Source organism: Amblyomma maculatum, chromosome 1 (assembly GCF_055883805.1).
Source record: "Amblyomma maculatum isolate TAMU_Amacu chromosome 1, ASM5588380v1, whole genome shotgun sequence".
Classification (NCBI taxonomy): Eukaryota; Metazoa; Arthropoda; class Arachnida; order Ixodida; family Ixodidae; genus Amblyomma; species Amblyomma maculatum.
Window position 1 is genome coordinate 495,911,858 of NC_139344.1, and position 17,570 is coordinate 495,929,427.

A 17,570-nucleotide genomic window follows, 5' to 3' on the forward strand; every position below is an offset into this window, starting at 1 on the left:
GCGATTCAAGTTTGCACGTAGCGGCTCAAACGAATCGCAACAAGTTAATACACACAACGCCTTAAAGGCACTTTTAGGCATGATGTGCAAAACGTGGTCATCCAGCTTGCGCGGGTTAGGCTCAGAACTGCCAATCAAGTTTGCACGTAGCGGCTCAAACGAATCGCAACAAGTTAATACACACAAAGCCTTACAGGCACTTTTAGGCATGATGTGAAAAACGAGGTCATCCAGCTTGCGCGGGTTAGGCTGAGAACTGCGATTCAAGTTCGCACATAGCGGCTAAAGCGAATCGGAACAAGTTAATACACACAAAGCCTTACAGGCACTTCTAGGCATGATGTGCATCACGCGGTCATCCAGCTTGGGCGGGTTAGGCTCAGAACTGCGATTCAAGTTTGCACGTAGCGGCTCAAACGAATCGCAACAAGTTAATACACACAACGCCTTAAAGGCACTTTAGGCATGATGTGCAAAACTTGGTCATCCAGCTTGCGCGGGTTAGGCTCAGAACTGCGAATCAAGTTTGCACGTAGCGGCTCAAACGAATCGCAACAAGTTAATACACACAAAGCCTTACAGGCACTTCTAGGCATGATGTGCATAACGCGGTCATCCAGCTTGCGCGGGTTAGGCTCAGAACTGCGATTCAAGTTTGCACGTAGCGGCTCAAACGAATCGCAACAAGTTAATACACACAAAGCCTTACAGGCACTTCTAGGCATGATGTGCATAACGCGGTCATCCAGCTTGCGCGGGTTAGGCTCAGAACTGCGATTCAAGTTTGCACGTAGCGGCTCAAACGAATCGCAACAATACACACAACGGCTTACAGGCACTTCTAGGCATGATGTGAAAAACGAGGTCATCTAGCTTGCGCGGGTTAGGCTCAGAACTGCGATTCAAGTTTGCACGTAGCGGCTCAAACCAATCGCAACAATACACACAACGCCTTACAGGCACTTTTAGGAATTATGTGCAAAACGCGGTCATCCAGCTTGCGCGGGTTAGACTCAGAACTGCGATTCAAGTTTGCACGTAGCGGCTCAAACGAATCGCAACAAGTTAATAAACACAACGCCTTACAGGCATTTTTAGGCATGATGTGCATAACGCGGTCATCCAGCTTGCGCGGGTTAGGCTCAGAACTGCGATTCAAGTTTGCACGTAGCGGCTCAAACGAACCGCAGCAAGTTAATACACTCAAATCCTTACAGGCACTTCTAGGCATGATGTGCATAACGCGGTCATCCAGCTTCCGCGGTTAGGCTCAGAACTGCGATTCAAGTTTGCACGTGGCGGCTCAAACGAATCGCAACAAGTTAATACACACAACGCCTTAAAGGCACTTCTAGGCATGATGTGCATAACGCGGTCATCCAGCTTGCGCGGGTTAGGCTCAGAACTGCGATTCAAGTTTGCACGTAGCGGCTCAAACGAATCGCAACAAGTTAATACACTCAAAGCCTTACAGGCACTTCTAGGCATGATGTGCATAACGCGGTCATCCAGCTTGCGCGGGTTAGGCTCAGAACTGCGATTCAAGTTCGCACATAGTGGCTAAAGCGAATCGCAACAAGTTAATACACACAAAGCCTTACAGGCACTTCTAGGCATAATGTGCATAACGCGGTCATCCAGCTTGCGCGGGTTAGGCTCAGAACTGCGATTCAAGTTTGCACGTAGCGGCTCAAACGAATCGCAACAAGTTAATACACACAACGCCTTAAAGGCACTTTTAGGCATGATGTGCAAAACGGGGTCATCCAGCTTGCGCGGGTTAGGCTCAGAACTGCGATTCAAGTTCGCACATAGTGGCTAAAGCGAATCGCAGCAAGTTAATACACACAAAGCCTTACAGGCACTTTTACGCATTATGTGCAAAACGTGGTCATCCAGCTTGCGCGGGTTAGGCTCAGAACTGCGATTCAAGTTCGCACATAGTGGCTAAAGCGAATCGCAAAAAGGTTATACACACAAAGCCTTACAGGCACTTCTAGGCATGATGTGCATAACGCGGTCATCCAGCTTGCGCGGGTTAGGCTCAGAACTGCGATTCAAGTTTGCACGTAGCGGCTCAAACGAATCGCAAGTTAATACACACAACGCCTTAAAGGCACTTCTAGGCATGATGTGCATAACGCGGTCATCCAGCTTGCGCGGGTTAGGCTCAGAACTGCGATTCAAGTTCGCACATAGTGGCTAAAGCGAATCGCAAAAAGGTTATACACACAAAGCCTTACAGGCACTTCTAGGCATGATGTGCATAACGCGGTCATGCAGCTTGCGCGGGTTAGGCTCAGAACTGCGATTCAAGTTTGCACGTAGCGGCTAAAGCGAATCGCAGCAAGTTAATACACACAAAGCCTTACAGGCACTTTTACGCATTATGTGCAAAACGTGGTCATCCAGCTTGCGCGGGTTAGGCTCAGAACTGCGATTCAAGTTCGCACATAGTGGCTAAAGCGAATCGCAAAAAGGTTATACACACAAAGCCTTACAGGCACTTCTAGGCATGATGTGCATAACGCGGTCATCCAGCTTGCGCGGGTTTGGCTCAGAACTGCGATTCAAGTTTGCACGTAGCGGCTCAAACGAATCGCAACAAGTTAATACACACAACGCCTTAAAGGCACTTCTAGGCATGATGTGCATAACGCGGTCATCCAGCTTGCGCGGGTTAGGCTCAGAACTGCGATTCAAGTTTGCACGTAGCGGCTCAAACGAATCGCAACAAGTTAATACACTCAAAGCCTTACAGGCACTTCTAGGCATGATGTGCAAAACGTGGTCATCCAGCTTGCGCGGGTTAGGCTCAGAACTGCGATTCAAGTTTGCACGTAGCGGCTCAAACGAACCGCAACAAGTTAATACACTCAAAGCCTTACAGGCACTTCTAGGCATGATGTGCAAAACGTGGTCATCCAGCTTGCGCGGGTTAGGCTCAGAACTGCGATTCAAGTTTGCACGTAGCGGCTCAAACGAACCGCAACAAGTTAATACACTCAAAGCCTTACAGGCACTTCTAGGCATGATGTGCAAAACGTGGTCATCCAGCTTGCGCGGGTTAGGCTCAGAACTGCGATTCAAGCTCGCACATAGTGGCTAAAGCGAATCGCAACAAGTTAATACACACAAAGCCTTACAGGCACTTCTAGGCATTATGTGCAAAACGCGGACATCCAGCTTGCGCGGGTTAGGCTCAGAACTGCGATTCAAGTTTGCACGTAGCGGCTCAAACGAATTGCAACAAGTTAATAAACACAACGCTTTAAAGGCACTTTTAGGCATGATGTGCAAAACGTGGTCATTCAGCTTGCGCGGGTTAGGCTCAGAACTGCGATTCAAGTTTGCACGTAGCGACTAAAGCGAATCGCAACAAGTTAATACACACAAAGCCTTACAGGCACTTTTAGGCATGATGTGAAAAACGAGGTCATCCAGCTTGCGCGGGTTAGGTTGAGAACTGCGATTCAAGTTCGCACATAGCGGCTAAAGCGAATCGCAACAAGTTAATACACACAAAGCCTTACAGGCACTTCTAGGCATGATGTGCATAACGCGGTCATCCAGCTTGCGCGGGTTAGGCTCAGAACTGCGATTCAAGTTTGCACGTAGCGGCTCAAACGAATCGCAACAAGTTAATACACACAAAGCCTTACAGGCACTTCTAGGCATAATGTGCATAACGCGGTCATCCAGCTTGCGCGGGTTAGGCTCAGAACTGCGATTCAAGTTTGCACGTAGCGGCTCAAACGAATCGCAACAAGTTAATACACACAACGCCTTAAAGGCACTTTTAGGCATGATGTGCAAAACGGGGTCATCCAGCTTGCGCGGGTTAGGCTCAGAACTGCGATTCAAGTTCGCACATAGTGGCTAAAGCGAATCGCAGCAAGTTAATACACACAAAGCCTTACAGGCACTTTTACGCATTATGTGCAAAACGTGGTCATCCAGCTTGCGCGGGTTAGGCTCAGAACTGCGATTCAAGTTCGCACATAGTGGCTAAAGCGAATCGCAAAAAGGTTATACACACAAAGCCTTACAGGCACTTCTAGGCATGATGTGCATAACGCGGTCATCCAGCTTGCGCGGGTTAGGCTCAGAACTGCGATTCAAGTTTGCACGTAGCGGCTCAAACGAATCGCAAGTTAATACACACAACGCCTTAAAGGCACTTCTAGGCATGATGTGCATAACGCGGTCATCCAGCTTGCGCGGGTTAGGCTCAGAACTGCGATTCAAGTTCGCACATAGTGGCTAAAGCGAATCGCAAAAAGGTTATACACACAAAGCCTTACAGGCACTTCTAGGCATGATGTGCATAACGCGGTCATGCAGCTTGCGCGGGTTAGGCTCAGAACTGCGATTCAAGTTTGCACGTAGCGGCTCAAACGAATCGCAACAAGTTATTACACACAACGCCTTAAAGGCACTTCTAGGCATGATGTGCATAACGCGGTCATCCAGCTTGCGCGGGTTAGGCTCAGAACTGCGATTCAAGTTCGCACATAGTGGCTAAAGCGAATCGCAGCAAGTTAATACACACAAAGCCTTACAGGCACTTTTACGCATTATGTGCAAAACGTGGTCATCCAGCTTGCGCGGGTTAGGCTCAGAACTGCGATTCAAGTTCGCACATAGTGGCTAAAGCGAATCGCAAAAAGGTTATACACACAAAGCCTTACAGGCACTTCTAGGCATGATGTGCATAACGCGGTCATCCAGCTTGCGCGGGTTTGGCTCAGAACTGCGATTCAAGTTTGCACGTAGCGGCTCAAACGAATCGCAACAAGTTAATACACACAACGCCTTAAAGGCACTTCTAGGCATGATGTGCATAACGCGGTCATCCAGCTTGCGCGGGTTAGGCTCAGAACTGCGATTCAAGTTTGCACGTAGCGGCTCAAACGAATCGCAACAAGTTAATACACTCAAAGCCTTACAGGCACTTCTAGGCATGATGTGCAAAACGTGGTCATCCAGCTTGCGCGGGTTAGGCTCAGAACTGCGATTCAAGTTTGCACGTAGCGGCTCAAACGAACCGCAACAAGTTAATACACTCAAAGCCTTACAGGCACTTCTAGGCATGATGTGCATAACGCGGTCATCCAGCTTCCGCGGGTTAGGCTCAGAACTGCGATTCAAGTTTGCACGTAGCGGCTCAAACGAATCGCAACAAGTTAATACACACAACGCCTTAAAGGCACTTTTAGGCATGATGTGCAAAACGTGGTCATCCAGCTTGCGCGGGTTAGGCTCAGAACTGCGATTCAAGTTCGCACATAGTGGCTAAAGCGAATCGCAACAAGTTAATACACACAAAGCCTTACAGGCACTTCTAGGCATTATGTGCAAAACGCGGTCATCCAGCTTGCGCGGGTTAGGCTCAGAACTGCGATTCAAGTTTGCACGTAGCGGCTCAAACGAATTGCAACAAGTTAATAAACACAACGCTTTAAAGGCACTTTTAGGCATGATGTGCAAAACGTGGTCATCCAGCTTGCGCGGGTTAGGCTCAGAACTGCGATTCAAGTTTGCACGTAGCGGCTCAAACGAACCGCAACAAGTTAATACACTCAAAGCCTTACAGGCACTTCTAGGCATGATGTGCATAACGCGGTCATCCAGCTTCCGCGGGTTAGGCTCAGAACTGCGATTCAAGTTTGCACGTAGCGGCTCAAACGAATCGCAACAAGTTAATACACACAACGCCTTAAAGGCACTTTTAGGCATGATGTGCAAAACGTGGTCATCCAGCTTGCGCGGGTTAGGCTCAGAACTGCGATTCAAGTTCGCACATAGTGGCTAAAGCGAATCGCAACAAGTTAATACACACAAAGCCTTACAGGCACTTCTAGGCATTATGTGCAAAACGCGGTCATCCAGCTTGCGCGGGTTAGGCTCAGAACTGCGATTCAAGTTTGCACGTAGCGGCTCAAACGAATTGCAACAAGTTAATAAACACAACGCTTTAAAGGCACTTTTAGGCATGATGTGCAAAACGTGGTCATCCAGCTTGCGCGGGTTAGGCTCAGAACTGCGATTCAAGTTTGCACGTAGCGACTAAAGCGAATCGCAACAAGTTAATACACACAAAGCCTTACAGGCACTTTTAGGCATGATGTGAAAAACGAGGTCATCCAGCTTGCGCGGGTTAGGTTGAGAACTGCGATTCAAGTTCGCACATAGCGGCTAAAGCGAATCGCAACAAGTTAATACACACAAAGCCTTACAGGCACTTCTAGGCATGATGTGCATAACGCGGTCATCCAGCTTGCGCGGGTTAGGCTCAGAACTGCGATTCAAGTTTGCACGTAGCGGCTCAAACGAATCGCAACAAGTTAATACACACAACGCCTTAAAGGCACTTTTAGGCATGATGTGCAAAACGTGGTCATCCAGCTTGCGCGGGTTAGGCTCAGAACTGCGAATCAAGTTTCCACGTAGCGGCTAAAGCGAATCGCAACAAGTTAATACACACAAAGCCTTACGGGCACTTTTAGGCATGATGTGAAAAACGAGGTCATCCAGCTTGCGCTGGTTAGGCTCAGAACTGCGATTCAAGTTTGCACGTAGCGGCTCAAACGAATCGCAACAAGTTAATACACTCAAAGCCTTACAGGCACTTCTAGGCATGATGTGCATACGCGGTCATCCAGCTTGCGCGGGTTAGGCTCAGAACTGCGATTCAAGTTCGCACGTAGCGGCTCAAACGAATCGCAACAAGTTAATACACACAACGCCTTAAAGGCACTTTTAGGCTTGATGTGCAAAACGGGGTCATCCAGCTTGCGCGGGTTAGGCTCAGAACTGCGATTCAAGTTTGCACGTAGCGGCTGAAACGAATCGCAACAAGTTAATACACACAACGCCTTAAAGGCACTTTTAGGCATGATGTGCATAACGCGGTCATCCAGCTTCCGCGGGTTAGGCTCAGAACTGCGATTCAAGTTTGCACGTAGCGGCTCAAACGAATCGCAACAAGTTAATACACACAACGCCTTAAAGGCACTTTTAGGCATGATGTGCAAAACGTGGTCATCCAGCTTGCGCGGGTTAGGCTCAGAACTGCGAATCAAGTTTGCACGTAGAGGCTCAAACGAATCGCAACAAGTTAATACACACAAAGCCTTACAGGCACTTTTAGGCATGATGTGAAAAACAAGCTCATCCAGCTTGCGCGGGTTAGGCTGAGAACTGCGATTCAAGTTCGCACATAGCGGCTAAAGCGAATCGGAACAAGTTAATACACACAAAGCCTTACAGGCACTTCTAGGCATGATGTGCATCACGCGGTCATCCAGCTTGCGCGGGTTAGGCTCAGAACTGCGATTCAAGTTTGCACGTAGCGGCTCAAACGAATCGCAACAAGTTAATACACACAACGCCTTAAAGGCACTTTAGGCATGATGTGCATAACGCGGTCATCCAGCTTGCGCGGGTTAGGCTCAGAACTGCGATTCAAGTTTGCACGTAGCGGCTCAAACGAATCGCAACAAGTTAATACACACAAAGCCTTACAGGCACTTCTAGGCATGATGTGCATAACGCGGTCATCCAGCTTGCGCGGGTTAGGCTCAGAACTGCGATTCAATTTGCACGTAGCGGCTCAAACGAATCGCAACAATACACACAACGGCTTACAGGCACTTCTAGGCATGATGTGAAAAACGAGGTCATCCAGCTTGCGCGGGTTAGGCTGAGAACTGCGATTCAAGTTCGCACATAGCGGCTAAAGCGAATCGCAACAAGTTAATACACACAAAGCCTTACAGGCACTTCTAGGCATGATGTGCATAACGCGGTCATCCAGCTTGCGCGGGTTAGGCTCAGAACTGCGATTCAAGTTTGCACGTAGCGGCTCAAACGAATCGCAACAAGTTAATACACACAACGCCTTAAAGGCACTTTTAGGCATGATGTGCAAAACGTGGTCATCCAGCTTGCGCGGGTTAGGCTCAGAACTGCGAATCAAGTTTGCACGTAGCGGCTCAAAGGAATCGCAACAAGTTAATACACACAAAGCCTTACAGGCACTTTTAGGCATGATGTGAAAAACGAGGTCATCCAGCTTGCGCGGGTTAGGCTGAGAACTGCGATTCAAGTTCGCACATAGCGGCTAAAGCGAATCGCAACAAGTTAATACACACAAAGCCTTACAGGCACTTCTAGGCATGATGTGCATCACGCGGTCATCCAGCTTGCGCGGGTTAGGCTCAGAACTGCGATTCAAGTTTGCACGTAGCGGCTCAGACGAATCGCAACAAGTTAATCAACACAACGCTTTAAAGGCACTTTTAGGCATGACGTGCAAAACGTGGTCATCCAGCTTGCGCGGGTTAGGCTGAGAACTGCGATTCAAGTTCGCACATAGAGGCTAAAGCGAATCGCAACAAGTTAATACACACAAAGCCTTACAGGCACTTTTAGGCATGATGTGAAAAACGAGGTCATCCAGCTTGCGCGGGTTAGGCTGAGAACTGCGATTCAAGTTCGCACATAGCGGCTAAAGCGAATCGCAACAAGTTAATACACTCAAAGCCTTACAGGCACTTCTAGGCATGATGTGCATAACGCGGTCATCCAGCTTGCGCGGGTTAGGCTCAGAACTGCGATTCAAGTTTGCACGTAGCGGCTCAAACGAATCGCAACAATACACACAACGCCTTACAGGCACTTTTAGGAATTATGTGCAAAACGCGGTCATCCAGCTTGCGCGGGTTAGGCTCAGAACTGCGATTCAAGTTTGCACGTAGCGGCTCAAACGAATCGCAACAAGTTAATAAACACAACGCCTTACAGGCATTTTTAGGCATGATGTGCATAACGCGGTCATCCAGCTTGCGCGGGTTAGGCTCAGAACTGCGATTCAAGTTTGCACGTAGCGGCTCAAACGAATCGCAACAAGTTAATACACTCAAAGCCTTACAGGCACTTCTAGGCATGATGTGCATAACGCGGTCATCCAGCTTGCGCGGGTTAGGCTCAGAACTGCGATTCAAGTTCGCACATAGTGGCTAAAGCGAATCGCAACAAGTTAATACACACAAAGCCTTACAGGCACTTCTAGGCATAATGTGCATAACGCGGTCATCCAGCTTGCGCGGGTTAGGCTCAGAACTGCGATTCAAGTTTGCACGTAGCGGCTCAAACGAATCGCAACAAGTTAATACACACAACGCCTTAAAGGCACTTTTAGGCATGATGTGCAAAACGGGGTCATCCAGCTTGCGCGGGTTAGGCTCAGAACTGCGATTCAAGTTCGCACATAGTGGCTAAAGCGAATCGCAGCAAGTTAATACACACAAAGCCTTACAGGCACTTTTACGCATTATGTGCAAAACGTGGTCATCCAGCTTGCGCGGGTTAGGCTCAGAACTGCGATTCAAGTTCGCACATAGTGGCTAAAGCGAATCGCAAAAAGGTTATACACACAAAGCCTTACAGGCACTTCTAGGCATGATGTGCATAACGCGGTCATCCAGCTTGCGCGGGTTAGGCTCAGAACTGCGATTCAAGTTTGCACGTAGCGGCTCAAACGAATCGCAACAAGTTAATACACACAACGCCTTAAAGGCACTTCTAGGCATGATGTGCATAACGCGGTCATCCAGCTTGCGCGGGTTAGGCTCAGAACTGCGATTCAAGTTTGCACGTAGCGGCTCAAACGAATCGCAACAAGTTAATACACTCAAAGCCTTACAGGCACTTCTAGGCATGATGTGCATAACGCGGTCATCCAGCTTGCGCGGGTTAGGCTCAGAACTGCGATTCAAGTTCGCACATAGTGGCTAAAGCGAATCGCAACAAGTTAATACACACAAAGCCTTACAGGCACTTCTAGGCATAATGTGCATAACGCGGTCATCCAGATTGCGCGGGTTAGGCTCAGAACTGCGATTCAAGTTTGCACGTAGCGGCTCAAACGAATCGCAACAAGTTAATACACACAACGCCTTAAAGGCACTTTTAGGCATGATGTGCAAAACGGGGTCATCCAGCTTGCGCGGGTTAGGCTCAGAACTGCGATTCAAGTTCGCACATAGTGGCTAAAGCGAATCGCAGCAAGTTAATACACACAAAGCCTTACAGGCACTTTTACGCATTATGTGCAAAACGTGGTCATCCAGCTTGCGCGGGTTAGGCTCAGAACTGCGATTCAAGTTCGCACATAGTGGCTAAAGCGAATCGCAAAAAGGTTATACACACAAAGCCTTACAGGCACTTCTAGGCATGATGTGCATAACGCGGTCATCCAGCTTGCGCGGGTTAGGCTCAGAACTGCGATTCAAGTTTGCACGTAGCGGCTCAAACGAATCGCAAGTTAATACACACAACGCCTTAAAGGCACTTCTAGGCATGATGTGCATAACGCGGTCATCCAGCTTGCGCGGGTTAGGCTCAGAACTGCGATTCAAGTTCGCACATAGTGGCTAAAGCGAATCGCAAAAAGGTTATACACACAAAGCCTTACAGGCACTTCTAGGCATGATGTGCATAACGCGGTCATGCAGCTTGCGCGGGTTAGGCTCAGAACTGCGATTCAAGTTTGCACGTAGCGGCTCAAACGAATCGCAACAAGTTATTACACACAACGCCTTAAAGGCACTTCTAGGCATGATGTGCATAACGCGGTCATCCAGCTTGCGCGGGTTAGGCTCAGAACTGCGATTCAAGTTCGCACATAGTGGCTAAAGCGAATCGCAGCAAGTTAATACACACAAAGCCTTACAGGCACTTTTACGCATTATGTGCAAAACGTGGTCATCCAGCTTGCGCGGGTTAGGCTCAGAACTGCGATTCAAGTTCGCACATAGTGGCTAAAGCGAATCGCAAAAAGGTTATACACACAAAGCCTTACAGGCACTTCTAGGCATGATGTGCATAACGCGGTCATCCAGCTTGCGCGGGTTTGGCTGAGAACTGCGATTCAAGTTTGCACGTAGCGGCTCAAACGAATCGCAACAAGTTAATACACACAACGCCTTAAAGGCACTTCTAGGCATGATGTGCATAACGCGGTCATCCAGCTTGCGCGGGTTAGGCTCAGAACTGCGATTCAAGTTTGCACGTAGCGGCTCAAACGAATCGCAACAAGTTAATACACTCAAAGCCTTACAGGCACTTCTAGGCATGATGTGCAAAACGTGGTCATCCAGCTTGCGCGGGTTAGGCTCAGAACTGCGATTCAAGTTTGCACGTAGCGGCTCAAACGAACCGCAACAAGTTAATAAACTCAAAGCCTTACAGGCACTTCTAGGCATGATGTGCATAACGCGGTCATCCAGCTTCCGCGGGTTAGGCTCACAACTGCGATTCAAGTTTGCACGTAGCGGCTCAAACGAATCGCAACAAGTTAATACACACAACGCCTTAAAGGCACTTTTAGGCATGATGTGCAAAACGTGGTCATCCAGCTTGCGCGGGTTAGGCTCAGAACTGCGATTCAAGTTCGCACATAGTGGCTAAAGCGAATCGCAACAAGTTAATACACACAAAGCCTTACAGGCACTTCTAGGCATTATGTGCAAAACGCGGTCATCCAGCTTGCGCGGGTTAGGCTCAGAACTGCGATTCAAGTTTGCACGTAGCGGCTCAAACGAATTGCAACAAGTTAATAAACACAACGCTTTAAAGGCACTTTTAGGCATGATGTGCAAAACGTGGTCATCCAGCTTGCGCGGGTTAGGCTCAGAACTGCGATTCAAGTTTGCACGTAGCGGCTCAAACGAACCGCAACAAGTTAATACACTCAAAGCCTTACAGGCACTTCTAGGCATGATGTGCATAACGCGGTCATCCAGCTTCCGCGGGTTAGGCTCAGAACTGCGATTCAAGTTTGCACGTAGCGGCTCAAACGAATCGCAACAAGTTAATACACACAACGCCTTAAAGGCACTTTTAGGCATGATGTGCAAAACGTGGTCATCCAGCTTGCGCGGGTTAGGCTCAGAACTGCGATTCAAGTTCGCACATAGTGGCTAAAGCGAATCGCAACAAGTTAATACACACAAAGCCTTACAGGCACTTCTAGGCATTATGTGCAAAACGCGGTCATCCAGCTTGCGCGGGTTAGGCTCAGAACTGCGATTCAAGTTTGCACGTAGCGGCTCAAACGAATTGCAACAAGTTAATAAACACAACGCTTTAAAGGCACTTTTAGGCATGATGTGCAAAACGTGGTCATCCAGCTTGCGCGGGTTAGGCTCAGAACTGCGATTCAAGTTTGCACGTAGCGACTAAAGCGAATCGCAACAAGTTAATACACACAAAGCCTTACAGGCACTTTTAGGCATGATGTGAAAAACGAGGTCATCCAGCTTGCGCGGGTTAGGTTGAGAACTGCGATTCAAGTTCGCACATAGCGGCTAAAGCGAATCGCAACAAGTTAATACACACAAAGCCTTACAGGCACTTCTAGGCATGATGTGCATAACGCGGTCATCCAGCTTGCGCGGGTTAGGCTCAGAACTGCGATTCAAGTTTGCACGTAGCGGCTCAAACGAATCGCAACAAGTTAATACACACAACGCCTTAAAGGCACTTTTAGGCATGATGTGCAAAACGTGGTCATCCAGCTTGCGCGGGTTAGGCTCAGAACTGCGAATCAAGTTTCCACGTAGCGGCTAAAGCGAATCGCAACAAGTTAATACACACAAAGCCTTACGGGCACTTTTAGGCATGATGTGAAAAACGAGGTCATCCAGCTTGCGCTGGTTAGGCTCAGAACTGCGATTCAAGTTTGCACGTAGCGGCTCAAACGAATCGCAACAAGTTAATACACTCAAAGCCTTACAGGCACTTCTAGGCATGATGTGCATACGCGGTCATCCAGCTTGCGCGGGTTAGGCTCAGAACTGCGATTCAAGTTCGCACGTAGCGGCTCAAACGAATCGCAACAAGTTAATACACACAACGCCTTAAAGGCACTTTTAGGCTTGATGTGCAAAACGGGGTCATCCAGCTTGCGCGGGTTAGGCTCAGAACTGCGATTCAAGTTTGCACGTAGCGGCTGAAACGAATCGCAACAAGTTAATACACACAACGCCTTAAAGGCACTTTTAGGCATGATGTGCATAACGCGGTCATCCAGCTTCCGCGGGTTAGGCTCAGAACTGCGATTCAAGTTTGCACGTAGCGGCTCAAACGAATCGCAACAAGTTAATACACACAACGCCTTAAAGGCACTTTTAGGCATGATGTGCAAAACGTGGTCATCCAGCTTGCGCGGGTTAGGCTCAGAACTGCGAATCAAGTTTGCACGTAGAGGCTCAAACGAATCGCAACAAGTTAATACACACAAAGCCTTACAGGCACTTTTAGGCATGATGTGAAAAACAAGGTCATCCAGCTTGCGCGGGTTAGGCTGAGAACTGCGATTCAAGTTCGCACATAGCGGCTAAAGCGAATCGGAACAAGTTAATACACACAAAGCCTTACAGGCACTTCTAGGCATGATGTGCATCACGCGGTCATCCAGCTTGCGCGGGTTAGGCTCAGAACTGCGATTCAAGTTTGCACGTAGCGGCTCAAACGAATCGCAACAAGTTAATACACACAACGCCTTAAAGGCACTTTAGGCATGATGTGCATAACGCGGTCATCCAGCTTGCGCGGGTTAGGCTCAGAACTGCGATTCAAGTTTGCACGTAGCGGCTCAAACGAATCGCAACAAGTTAATACACACAAAGCCTTACAGGCACTTCTAGCCATGATGTGCATAACGCGGTCATCCAGCTTGCGCGGGTTAGGCTCAGAACTGCGATTCAATTTGCACGTAGCGGCTCAAACGAATCGCAACAATACACACAACGGCTTACAGGCACTTCTAGGCATGATGTGAAAAACGAGGTCATCCAGCTTGCGCGGGTTAGGCTGAGAACTGCGATTCAAGTTCGCACATAGCGGCTAAAGCGAATCGCAACAAGTTAATACACACAAAGCCTTACAGGCACTTCTAGGCATGATGTGCATAACGCGGTCATCCAGCTTGCGCGGGTTAGGCTCAGAACTGCGATTCAAGTTTGCACGTAGCGGCTCAAACGAATCGCAACAAGTTAATACACACAACGCCTTAAAGGCACTTTTAGGCATGATGTGCAAAACGTGGTCATCCAGCTTGCGCGGGTTAGGCTCAGAACTGCGAATCAAGTTTGCACGTAGCGGCTCAAACGAATCGCAACAAGTTAATACACACAAAGCCTTACAGGCACTTTTAGGCATGATGTGAAAAACGAGGTCATCCAGCTTGCGCGGGTTAGGCTGAGAACTGCGATTCAAGTTCGCACATAGCGGCTAAAGCGAATCGCAACAAGTTAATACACTCAAAGCCTTACAGGCACTTCTAGGCATGATGTGCATAACGCGGTCATCCAGCTTGCGCGGGTTAGGCTCAGAACTGCGATTCAAGTTTGCACGTAGCGGCTCAAACGAATCGCAACAATACACACAACGCCTTACAGGCACTTTTAGGAATTATGTGCAAAACGCGGTCATCCAGCTTGCGCGGGTTAGGCTCAGAACTGCGATTCAAGTTTGCACGTAGCGGCTCAAACGAATCGCAACAAGTTAATAAACACAACGCCTTACAGGCATTTTTAGGCATGATGTGCATAACGCGGTCATCCAGCTTGCGCGGGTTAGGCTCAGAACTGCGATTCAAGTTTGCACGTAGCGGCTCAAACGAATCGCAACAAGTTAATACACTCAAAGCCTTACAGGCACTTCTAGGCATGATGTGCATAACGCGGTCATCCAGCTTGCGCGGGTTAGGCTCAGAACTGCGATTCAAGTTCGCACATAGTGGCTAAAGCGAATCGCAACAAGTTAATACACACAAAGCCTTACAGGCACTTCTAGGCATAATGTGCATAACGCGGTCATCCAGCTTGCGCGGGTTAGGCTCAGAACTGCGATTCAAGTTTGCACGTAGCGGCTCAAACGAATCGCAACAAGTTAATACACACAACGCCTTAAAGGCACTTTTAGGCATGATGTGCAAAACGGGGTCATCCAGCTTGCGCGGGTTAGGCTCAGAACTGCGATTCAAGTTCGCACATAGTGGCTAAAGCGAATCGCAGCAAGTTAATACACACAAAGCCTTACAGGCACTTTTACGCATTATGTGCAAAACGTGGTCATCCAGCTTGCGCGGGTTAGGCTCAGAACTGCGATTCAAGTTCGCACATAGTGGCTAAAGCGAATCGCAAAAAGGTTATACACACAAAGCCTTACAGGCACTTCTAGGCATGATGTGCATAACGCGGTCATCCAGCTTGCGCGGGTTAGGCTCAGAACTGCGATTCAAGTTTGCACGTAGCGGCTCAAACGAATCGCAACAAGTTAATACACACAACGCCTTAAAGGCACTTCTAGGCATGATGTGCATAACGCGGTCATCCAGCTTGCGCGGGTTAGGCTCAGAACTGCGATTCAAGTTTGCACGTAGCGGCTCAAACGAATCGCAACAAGTTAATACACTCAAAGCCTTACAGGCACTTCTAGGCATGATGTGCATAACGCGGTCATCCAGCTTGCGCGGGTTAGGCTCAGAACTGCGATTCAAGTTCGCACATAGTGGCTAAAGCGAATCGCAACAAGTTAATACACACAAAGCCTTACAGGCACTTCTAGGCATAATGTGCATAACGCGGTCATCCAGATTGCGCGGGTTAGGCTCAGAACTGCGATTCAAGTTTGCACGTAGCGGCTCAAACGAATCGCAACAAGTTAATACACACAACGCCTTAAAGGCACTTTTAGGCATGATGTGCAAAACGGGGTCATCCAGCTTGCGCGGGTTAGGCTCAGAACTGCGATTCAAGTTCGCACATAGTGGCTAAAGCGAATCGCAGCAAGTTAATACACACAAAGCCTTACAGGCACTTTTACGCATTATGTGCAAAACGTGGTCATCCAGCTTGCGCGGGTTAGGCTCAGAACTGCGATTCAAGTTCGCACATAGTGGCTAAAGCGAATCGCAAAAAGGTTATACACACAAAGCCTTACAGGCACTTCTAGGCATGATGTGCATAACGCGGTCATCCAGCTTGCGCGGGTTAGGCTCAGAACTGCGATTCAAGTTTGCACGTAGCGGCTCAAACGAATCGCAAGTTAATACACACAACGCCTTAAAGGCACTTCTAGGCATGATGTGCATAACGCGGTCATCCAGCTTGCGCGGGTTAGGCTCAGAACTGCGATTCAAGTTCGCACATAGTGGCTAAAGCGAATCGCAAAAAGGTTATACACACAAAGCCTTACAGGCACTTCTAGGCATGATGTGCATAACGCGGTCATGCAGCTTGCGCGGGTTAGGCTCAGAACTGCGATTCAAGTTTGCACGTAGCGGCTCAAACGAATCGCAACAAGTTATTACACACAACGCCTTAAAGGCACTTCTAGGCATGATGTGCATAACGCGGTCATCCAGCTTGCGCGGGTTAGGCTCAGAACTGCGATTCAAGTTCGCACATAGTGGCTAAAGCGAATCGCAGCAAGTTAATACACACAAAGCCTTACAGGCACTTTTACGCATTATGTGCAAAACGTGGTCATCCAGCTTGCCCGGGTTAGGCTCAGAACTGCGATTCAAGTTCGCACATAGTGGCTAAAGCGAATCGCAAAAAGGTTATACACACAAAGCCTTACAGGCACTTCTAGGCATGATGTGCATAACGCGGTCATCCAGCTTGCGCGGGTTTGGCTCAGAACTGCGATTCAAGTTTGCACGTAGCGGCTCAAACGAATCGCAACAAGTTAATACACACAACGCCTTAAAGGCACTTCTAGGCATGATGTGCATAACGCGGTCATCCAGCTTGCGCGGGTTAGGCTCAGAACTGCGATTCAAGTTTGCACGTAGCGGCTCAAACGAATCGCAACAAGTTAATACACTCAAAGCCTTACAGGCACTTCTAGGCATGATGTGCAAAACGTGGTCATCCAGCTTGCGCGGGTTAGGCTCAGAACTGCGATTCAAGTTTGCACGTAGCGGCTCAAACGAACCGCAACAAGTTAATACACTCAAAGCCTTACAGGCACTTCTAGGCATGATGTGCATAACGCGGTCATCCAGCTTCCGCGGGTTAGGCTCAGAACTGCGATTCAAGTTTGCACGTAGCGGCTCAAACGAATCGCAACAAGTTAATACACACAACGCCTTAAAGGCACTTTTAGGCATGATGTGCATAACGCGGTCATCCAGCTTGCGCGGGTTAGGCTCAGAACTGCGATTCAAGTTTGCACGTAGCGGCTCAAACGAATCGCAACAAGTTAATACACTCAAAGCCTTACAGGCACTTCTAGGCATGATGTGCAAAACGTGGTCATCCAGCTTGCGCGGGTTAGGCTCAGAACTGCGATTCAAGTTTGCACGTAGCGGCTCAAACGAACCGCAACAAGTTAATACACTCAAAGCCTTACAGGCACTTCTAGGCATGATGTGCATAACGCGGTCATCCAGCTTCCGCGGGTTAGGCTCAGAACTGCGATTCAAGTTCGCACATAGAGGCTAAAGCGAATCGCAACAAGTTAATACACACAAAGCCTTACAGGCACTTTTA